At 41.1% G+C, this 10,211-nt stretch overlaps 1 non-coding gene across 1 annotated transcript; it reads left to right on the top strand.

The window, feature by feature from the left end:
• The first annotated feature begins 9,325 nt into the window (after positions 1-9,325).
• TRNAG-UCC (transfer RNA glycine (anticodon UCC)) lies at positions 9,326-9,397 on the top strand. Its single transcript has one exon. It is a non-coding gene; the product is annotated as a tRNA-Gly (tRNA).
• The last annotated feature ends 814 nt before the right edge of the window (positions 9,398-10,211 follow it).

Below are 10,211 nucleotides of genomic sequence, written 5' to 3'. Positions count from 1 at the left end.
TAAAAGAAAAGATAGAGATAAACAAAAGGAAAGAGAGTAGTTTAACTTTTACACGACTCAAATTATTCGTCACAGGTATAACACGAAGCATTGTGGTTCCTTTTCAGCTAACGAATGATGTCAGTCAGTAATGCGACACGATGAACCGACTATAAAGATGCTGAGAATGTGTATTCCGTTCTTCAAAGGGAAAGACAAAGATTTGATTCATCGACAAAAAAAAGTGGATCACCCCATGGTTTCTTAAACCCGACGGGTGAAGGCTGGGTGTTTAAGTATGAAGTCACTCCCCTTGTGGAGCAGAGTATTTGACAGAGTAGCGTCTCCCGAAGGCTCGCGATCTAAAAATTGGCGAATTACTGCCCAATCAATCGATTCAACTCACTGAGGGAGGATGGAAGGAAGAGATGTAGAGCTGAAGGGGGGTGAAGGACGCGCGAGAGACAAGTGAGCAACGTTCTCGATCAAATTCCACCGACCCTCGCCCATAAACGGTAATTACTCTACGATCTCTCAAAAATGAAACACGAAAGAAAATCTTCGTCCAAACACCGCTTCAAAACCCTATGAAGGAAAGTGGGCGGAGGAGGATCAAATTCATTCACAATTCCACGCAATCGATTGATTTTCTAACGGAAGGCAGTGCGGGAAGCATTCATTCGCTCACACGCGCCCCATTTAAAAGAAGGGTGATTTATGGCAAACGTCTCGCTGCCCTCACCTTGGGATCGAGGGTGATGTCATTCATGGTCGCCAGGGTCACGAGATCGCATTCCCCCAGTTTTACGTTTTAACCATTAATGGTGAATTAATTTTGTTTGTCCGTGAGAAATCGATTAGGCGACGGATAAAAAATGATAATGATTGCTCTGTTCTGTTCGAAAACATTGTAGAGTTAATACGGTCATAATTCACTTTCATTAAATTGGCCAGCATCAATTTTTAGATATAAATATAGATTTTCAGTGTCATAAAATAAATTACTGAAATTAAGTCGTCGGTGTAGTTGACTAACGCGTCCGCCTATTGACCCGGCGGTCGCTGGTTCGAGTACCGCCTCGGGAACGGTTACGATGCCAACTCAGGTGCTTCGACCCCTAGGACATCCAATGACAAACCAAGAGTGGCTTAATGCAGAAGATGACCTCATTCATCGAGAAACCATAAAAATTGAAATTAAATTGTAAACGATAAACTTCATGGAATCCCAGGAATTACCATAGACGTCCAGGGAGCATAATAATTATGAAAAATATAATAATTCCAATAAACCATTAGATCTGTTAAAAATTGATTTCCCTGAACCAAATAAGAAAAGAAGTCATTTTTGATTACATAAACGGTGAGGTAACGCAAGAAGAGATAAGATTTTTTGCATACTGAGAGCGTAAATGTGGAAGGGCATTTTCTAAGAAATTACGGGGAGCAGTAGTTTTATAGGAGGCGACCGACAGCTAAGGTCATTTGCGCCACTAGGGATTGATGGAAAAGGAGGAAGGATGGAGAGAAACCTGGCGTAGGCATAAGCCTACTTTTATCGAAATGCGCCAAGGGGTGCCCAGATTAATGTCCCATCCGACGGACGTCGTACTCACTCAAAGTGCTCTTCACAAAGCACCTCAAGTAGGGATCGGGATACAACTAAAAAATATCAGCTATCTCCAGGATTCGAATCCCTCACGGTGGGAAACCAGTACGTTAGCCACCACACCATACCGATAATTACGGACCAGCTATTAATATAGCTTAATAATATAACATGTACGGAAAAATTGAGACGTGAATTAACTTTCACTGGATAGGTCCATAATTAATTTAAAAAATGAATTCATTTATTGAGTTCAATAATCAATCAGAGGCCCAAGAAAACGTGATTTCGAAAAAGATAACTTTTTAAAAACCACATGAAATCGTCCTTTCCTAATCATTGCCACAAATTTAAAGTATCAAATATTACACCTATTAAGGTCGCATTCACCTTTGGGACGAATTTATAGCTTCAATCCGAGCGATTTTGAAATAAAAACGAGGGCTTCCATGCACACATGAAATATTTAACGCATGAAAATTCAGATCGATTCAATAAATTTAGGCGAGCGAAAGAGAACGAACTTTAAAGGAAAGTAAATTGCCGCCCACGAAATATTTATGTCCCGTTCATTCACCCAAACCAGAATTCGTGTGCAGAAATCATGAGCATCATCGTGACATCATAACTTTTGAATTCACATTTGTCGGTGAATTCGCGAAATTTGAAAGAGCAAATTGTATGGCAAAAAGAAAAAGCGAATTCAGAACAAACAAAAGTGATTGAATGGAGGACGGAATTCGAAATTTTACCATAGCTTCAATTAATTTCGCAATTGAAAGAGTTTAATACAGTAGCGATGGCGTGCAATATCTGATATGTTTAATGGCATGATTTAACAATGTATTCCTTCAAATAAACAAATTAACAAAAACAATTTCAAACATGTAAGAACATCGATATTGATTCCTCAGGAGGGTAAACTTAAGCTAAATAAAGATCACATGATTTTACTAATGAAAAACAGCACACGATTTTACTAAAAATAAAAGCATGTCATTTCAATTCGAAATGAAATACATCATTCTCCTTTTAAGGACGAAATTTCAGCTCAACGTCACTTTCTCACTAGTTTTCGTTTCTGAAAGATTTTAACAGAATTCTGATGACTGATTTTACCACCAAGTACAGATTAACAACTGCCTCGAACGGGAAGTTTTATTTGAAAACTAATCAGGAAAAAAGTTTCCCAAAACTGAGTAAAGGGCTTTTCTCTCATCACTGGAGATACAAAATTATGCATCAGGTTTCTTGATCAAACGCCTAAAAATTCATATTATACTTAGATTAAGCAAATATGCCACTTTGTTTAAGTTATTCTTATCGTGGCAAACGAGATGTACGTAAGAGATGATTAGACCATGAACGCAGCAAAGACAACTTATAACTAGTCAATAACTAGGAAGGATATGAATCTAAATAAATTTTACGCACATATATAAAACATAAATTTGGTTGTTTTTTTGAGTAACGAACTTAAGGGTATCATCAACCAGAAATTGTATGAATAAGCATAGAAACGCTCTGCAAGTCCACAGGAGAAATTACGAAATATGTTAATAGTATTAACCTACATATATGTCATGAGATGAAAAGGCATTTTTCGTACGGCACGTTTGTTTTCTACACACACTTTAAATATAAATAATAACTAATTAATTAATAATAATTGGTGGTTGATACCAATTCTATTAACAGTACACGTTTTGATTATCACTGCGAAGTAATGTTACATATCACAAGTTTTATGGTAAGAACTAAAAGAGAGGGATGAAGCCATACAAAAAACCCCGAGAAAATTAACGAGCTATAAGACAACGCCAAACACCGCACTGGGATTCGAACCAAAGCACCTTGGAGTAGGCTACTTGCCACTTCACCCATCCAGCTGTCTGGATTTATAGTGAAACGTCGTTTTAAAAACTGTACAATCATCATTTACCAGATGGCAAGAAAATAATGTATGAACACTCGGGAGTATCGGATTCAATCACTCAGTGCGTTTTATCAAGATAGAATGAATAATTTCCCTCCGCTTCAGTCAAAATCATATTTAGAACTCGATCACCAAAGGAATAGGTGGAATCTTCACCCAAAGGAAATTGCATCGCGTGCACAAAAAAGGAGTCCGAAGATCATATCGCATGTATGAGACTGAGACTAATGGCTTATGAGCGGTGGAGCTCTTGCCTTGACGGCAAAAATGTATTTTAACATGGCTCCCCTCGAAAGGCGGACTCCGTCTGCTTTCAAAGCACGCGTACCTCCCATCCATTTCCCCGGAAAAACTTGAGGAATGTAATGATACATCATTAGGACTAACCCATGGGCCAAGTCGTCACGGAGAATGAACGAGTTAAAATTGAAGACATGGCATTACCCAGGTCTCCTTCCCATGAAATATAGAACGCATGGAATTCATCTAAAAAAACATCAAAAGCATCATTAATGCTTCACCTAGCAGTCCTAGTGGTTCTGAATTTTTTTCAGTACTTGCAAATACTTGATAATAGAAAAGAGAAGTAGATGCCTATTCCAGAAAATAGAAATGGATTAACTTTCATGAGATGGCCTTTGGGAGAAATCAATAACAATGATAAGTTACATCAAGTGAAACAGAACGAATTAACTGCCAAGCACACTTTTACTCTCTTTTAAGGTTTATCATTAAATATTAAAAATATATTGCATGAGGGCTTACAAGGGCTTGTCGAACAAGGGTACAAGGGCTTCATTTAAATGAAGTAAATGGATAACTTAAGCCGAAAAGTAAGACACACATCATTTCTCGCATCTACATGAGGGATATTTTTACTTGAATGAGAGGTGCGAAAAACCTGCAGTGAATAGAAATTAACATCGAATTACAAGACTATTTTTTTTAATTAGATAGAGCAAAAATAATTCAATACGACGAAAGAATAACTTTTTATTTTGGAGGCGTTCTCCATTATTGCACTCTATTACTTCTAGTTGGAAAGCCAAGTTCGAAAGAAATAGATTTTTTCCAGCTGTTGGCTAGTGGAACCCCGGAATACTTTTCAAAATTTGAAGAATAGAAAATAAGTCAGTATTTCACTATTAATTCACCCCCAGACGGATGATATATATCGTAAATGACCAATTATAAAATAGTAGGAAAGAAAATTTGAAGATTCAGATACCAGGAACCAGGGTAGTTAGTGTATGCCTTCTGCTTTGCACCAGAAACATAAATCGACTCAAAGAATAAAGAAGCAATTGGACGGCATACGAATGAACGATCACGAATTGAAGGGCGACGTTTATTCAATGCCAACCGCAAAGTCGAATAACCACAAAAAGATACCCTTAATATACCAATACGAGATAAGACCAATAACGAGGACCCAATACCACGGCCGAAGACTGACCTCAACGTATTTTTCTCGTTGAGAGACGCGAGATGATTTACGCCATCGTACATCATCGTGGCTACTGTTTCCTAAACTTGTCGACGATAACTCAGGGTTATTTTTTCCTGCAGAGTTGAATTAATCCTTTAGGCCGGTCCACCTTTAATATCGTTACGCTCTGGCATGAGGACGAAACCATTGTCGGAAAGAAAGCTCACCCTTCTAAAAAAGAAACAGCGATGATGTCAGAATAAAAACTTCCTCAGAACCTCTTTTTTTAGCTGGTTCAAAAATCATCATCTCAAGCTCCCTGAGAATAGGGGGAAAGATTTTTTTTACGGGGAAAAAAGGAAGGAAAGAAAACACCGTGGAGCAGGAAAGAACATCAATCTACGTCCATCTCCAGGGCGCACTCGTCTCATACCTACATCTGCCTCTCTCTCTCTCTTCTGTGTTTTCTCCTCTTATTCCTCCTTTGACGTTATCTCCATCCTCCGATCTTTCCTTGACCCATTCTTTTTATCTCACTTTTCCTTTTCTCCCCCTGCGCATTTTCCTCTTCGTCCCCATACCTCCTCATACTTCCCTCAAGTCATCCCCTCTCCACCCACAACGACCTCTTAGCCGTTTGCCTCGATGCCTTCGCAACGATTTTCCACGCCTATCCCTCTCCTTTCCTCATTTCGACCCTTTTGGCCGCCCGGTCCACATCGTGACCACCCCTTCTCCGAGTCTTCCAACATCCAACCCCAGCTCCCACCCGCCCCGCCGATCCCTCCCCTGGTGGGGGCCTCCTATTTCGGCCCGGGCCCCGCATTACGCCCTCCCGTTCCACACTTCCCTTGGGCCGGCGACCGCACTCCCTCTCTTCCTCCTCCTCCTTGGGGACCCTCCCCCCGTGTTTTTTCAGTGCGAGTGGGAACTTACACCTTAGGGTTTCCACGCACTATGGCCCTCTTTTACTCCCTCTCATCCCCGCCTCCCCCTCGCCTCTTCCTCGTTCCCATCTCTGTCCCTCCCTCGCCCTCGTCAAACAACTCCCTTCCGCCATCCCGCGCTCGCACTTCCTTTGGTGGAAATTATACTCTTTGGCACCGGCTCCTCATCTTTCCGGGCCGCGTCGTGTGTATAAACCATTCCCGAACGCACTCCCTCTCGTCACAAACACATCTCCACATCTTCCTTTGGTTCTCCTCCCTCAAATTCTACGCCCCAAGACCACAAGATATATCTCTCTCTCTCTCTCACTTGAAACCGCAATTCCATTTACCTCTCAAAAAAAGAAGACAGAACTGCCGAATCTCCCCGTCCTGTTGACCCCATCGCCTCCAAAAGTATTCAACGTTCAAACCTGAAGAGGTCTCACATAAACCTCAACATAACTGTATCGCATTTTCTACGCAATTTTATAGTACGGTAACGATTTTCTTTTTCGCTATCCGAACTAAGATTAACGCTGGATGAAGCATTTTTGTACACTTCTGCATCTACAACTACTTGACACCCAGCAATCTGCCGCAAGGGCGTGTGGGAACCAACCGTAATTAAGAAAAAAATGGCACGCAAAAGCCACAAATTTATACAATTCACAAACAAAACATGGTATGCATTCATGCAAAAACCCTTACAACCCACATACATGCAAACACTCAAGCTACCAACTAACATATACGTGCACCTACAAATATACCTGACGCCACTTACGTGTGGTCTACTTGATGCTGGTCCATGGACTGATTAGATAAATTAGACATACGCGACGCCAAATCAGGTAGATCATTAAAGACTATTAACTATGCCAAAGAACATAGTGTCTCTTGACTCACATAGCGATTAGGCAAGACGGACTCTTAGAAAGGTACAGGACACTCGAGTATGCTTACAAAATCGGACGAATTATTAAAACTTCCAATTTGGAGCGTGCATTATTTAATATGCGCACTTCCTGATGCGCATTTCAGTCGCCAATCACATCTTACTTTGAAAGCCGCCACTAGGGCTCGTGGAAGTGGATTTTTATGCCACCATCCAAAATGGTAATGGTCGACTAAAATCAATAGTGCAAATATATAAACCAATCCATGAGCATGGAGGATAGATGGACGAAAAGGCTGATCTGATTTCCGATTATTTTCACTCCCGGTCTGAGGAAGTCACTCTTTGGAGCACATCCGCAAAGAGAGCCAATCATCTTAAGAACACGCCACAAGATTTAGAGCACCATAAAATAAAAACCACCACTTGCACGGAGGATGGATGGGGAAATAAACAAAGAAGGATGAACCGGCCATCATTGTTGTATAGGCTCGTGAATATTGGAGGAAGGTTTTCATCAAAATTGCACGAAATGGCGTGCGAATGGGGGAGATGTTTTCGGACAACCTCATGCTCAGGGATGGATGATGGCGTGGTGAGCATTACGAGAGCAGTCAGAGAAGGTGGAGGGTACGAGAGAAAAACAAAAGGGGACGAGGAGGTAAAGGGTCGTTTTTGAAGGCTGCGCGTGAGGCAGGTGGCCTAAACCCCATAACCTCCCTCACTCTCTCTCCTCCACCCCCTCGTCGACGCCCTCACCCGGGATGTCCGTGGACCCCACCCACACGGATATCCCACCCATGATGCGGGGAAGCTCTTCCATTCCCGATGAATCTCCGCCCCCAACACATTGTTTGCCCGCTGACAGCAACCAACGTCGAACCCCAGATCCAAACAGGAGTTAACTGACAAATGATAGATTTTAATCGTATCGATCTCTAAATCGATCCAATTTGGAAGGCGAGTCGTGCATGGACTTTTAAAACCATCACCCACACTATTGCAGTGGTGAATACATGGGAGAGGGCTTTTGATGCTTGGAAAAAATATTTAAAATTTAAATAAAGTGGCAACTTCGTTAGTGCTTGAAGAAAACCAAAGGGTCGTGTTTACAAACTATTTCTGGAGGATTTATTCGAAATTAAACAACTCCTTCGGTTTCGGAGTAGGCTGGCTGTTACTCAATTCAAGTTCGTGTATTAAACCAGACAGTTCCAGATGGCGAACACACATCGGACTAGGCATGAAACACACGACATGGTCAACTCCCGCGTGCAATCGTTAGCCAGTCTCCCCGTGAAAAACTCGCAGGTTTGCCATTGGTGACCTTATCTCCAGCGGCGGTTTAATGAATGTGCATATGTGCACCCCATATGTTTATGTCCATCATGGAATAAGGTTCCACATCACATCTACTACTTCGTACCACGCAAAACGTCGTAAGGGCGTGTGGCGGGGGATGTTCATCTACATCCACACAATCAATACCCTACAAGCCGCCGCAAGGATGTGAGGCGGGCGGTGTTAGGTCACCACCCGTAAAAAGGAACAAAACCACATGCAAAATCAACACATACAGGCGAAAGCCCTCGTCAGTTGATACACTAAAAATACGTTCCGGTGTGTTTATAAGAAATAGGTCCAATAAAAGATCACCACCCGCACTACCACCTACTTACGGAAATTATGGTGCACTCTTTTTATTGGATTCTAACGTAGATAATTATAGGTTTTACACCACCAATTCTCCTTCTCCGCTTATTACATGCTGCATTTACCCTACATTGTGGGTCCAGTATTTATTTCCCAAATGACTTCAGTCTTTGATTCTTCCGTCGAGGTGTGAGTGTGGCCAAGTTTTCCAAAGGAGGGTTCCCATGCTTCCCAATCAAACGTTCTGTGGTCTTATTATTTCTCATCTTCACTAGGATCTTTTGGAATAAAACACATTAAACACTGGTATATTACTGCTGGATCCAATTGATTTTTGTTTTCGGAGTAATCGTTTTAACGGCTTAAGTTGCTCCAGCTCCGCTGCCAGCCGGAGAGGACACTTTCTTGACTGACCTCCTCGGTCCCGCATCCGGGCGGGGGGACGCCAGTCACTGTCTTATTTACTGGAGGGGGCATATTGTATGTACTTCCGACACTTATGAGAAAATCGTCGGAAAGGGAGACTGTGAGGGACGCACGGGGCTCGGCGGAAGGGTAGAGTGGCAAAGCGTAGACAAGGAAGCGGAAGTGGAGTACAGGGATGTCCGCAAAGGAAATAAAATAATTCAGATGGGCTTTTTCACATTTGTTTGATGCTTAATCCTCGCTGTGTGAGTTTTCACTAGCCAAAATGGTGGTTTTGCGCCTCCACCAATGCTATCATTTAAATGCACACATTTTTACTAGCTCGACCTGCAAGTTTAATGAGCTAAGAATCTGTTAATCTTCTCGTAATTATATTGTCGTTTGAGTGATAAACATTTATTTACAAGGAAGCGATCTACTTTTGCAACCTAATGAAGTGTAATCTGTGTCAAGCAATTCCCCACCGCCGGCGTCGGTGGTGTAATGGTCAGCATAGTTGCCTTCCAAGCAGTTGATCCGGGTTCGATTCCCGGCCGACGCACTTTTTTTTATCCTTCAAGAGATTTGTGCTAGAGGATGCATGAACACCAATTTTAAAAAAAAGTCATTTTCTGCATCTAAAATTTGTTTCAACACGAGCTTAATTATGAAAACCAGAATAATTGGCCAACGTATTCATTTTAAAAGATTTTGTACTTTTCCACAGACTTTATTTTTGGATAACAATAAGATACAAATGACGTCTATGGAAAAGTACTAAATCTTTTAATATGGATACCAAAATCGTCCACGAAGTGGATATATTATGACAGCCTACATGGTCCTGTATCGGCTACTCGGGGCAAAAATATATAGACGAAGATATTTCCAGTACCGAAGTAGTTTAACTTAAATGTGTTTATTACTCTCATAAAACATAATAAAGTTGGCTCTTTGGTCAATATCATTCAACTAATTTGTTTTTTCTTTAAAATGTCATACGCTGTTGGGTGTTCCAAAATTTAGAAGTATTGAATTTCCGTTTTAAATGGCTAAACAATAAAGAGTATATCTCTCCATCTCTTTTCAAAGAAATAGAAGACAAGGTAATTTTCCACATCCTTAATTTAAATAAGTCCGACCGATTTCACTCTAAAAATCATCTTCTGGCAACCTTAATATTGTATCTTTTGGGCAAAGCAAGGTTTATCAATGTGAAATAAGTCGAATTAATTTAAAGAAATAATGTGGACAAGTATCTGGTTCGTCCCTTCTCTGAAAATAGACCACCTTCACAAAGTTACGCTTGAAACTACCAACTTTACTGCACGATCTCACTTAAATAATGGAGACTAAAATCCAAGTTCGCGGGCTTT

The sequence above is a fragment of the Hetaerina americana genome, unplaced genomic scaffold (genome assembly GCF_022747635.1).
Source record: "Hetaerina americana unplaced genomic scaffold, ioHetAmer1.1.p SCAF_420, whole genome shotgun sequence".
NCBI lineage: Eukaryota > Metazoa > Arthropoda > Insecta > Odonata > Calopterygidae > Hetaerina > Hetaerina americana.
Note: the sequence above shows the minus strand (reverse complement) of the source record. Positions and strands in the feature narration are given on the sequence as shown.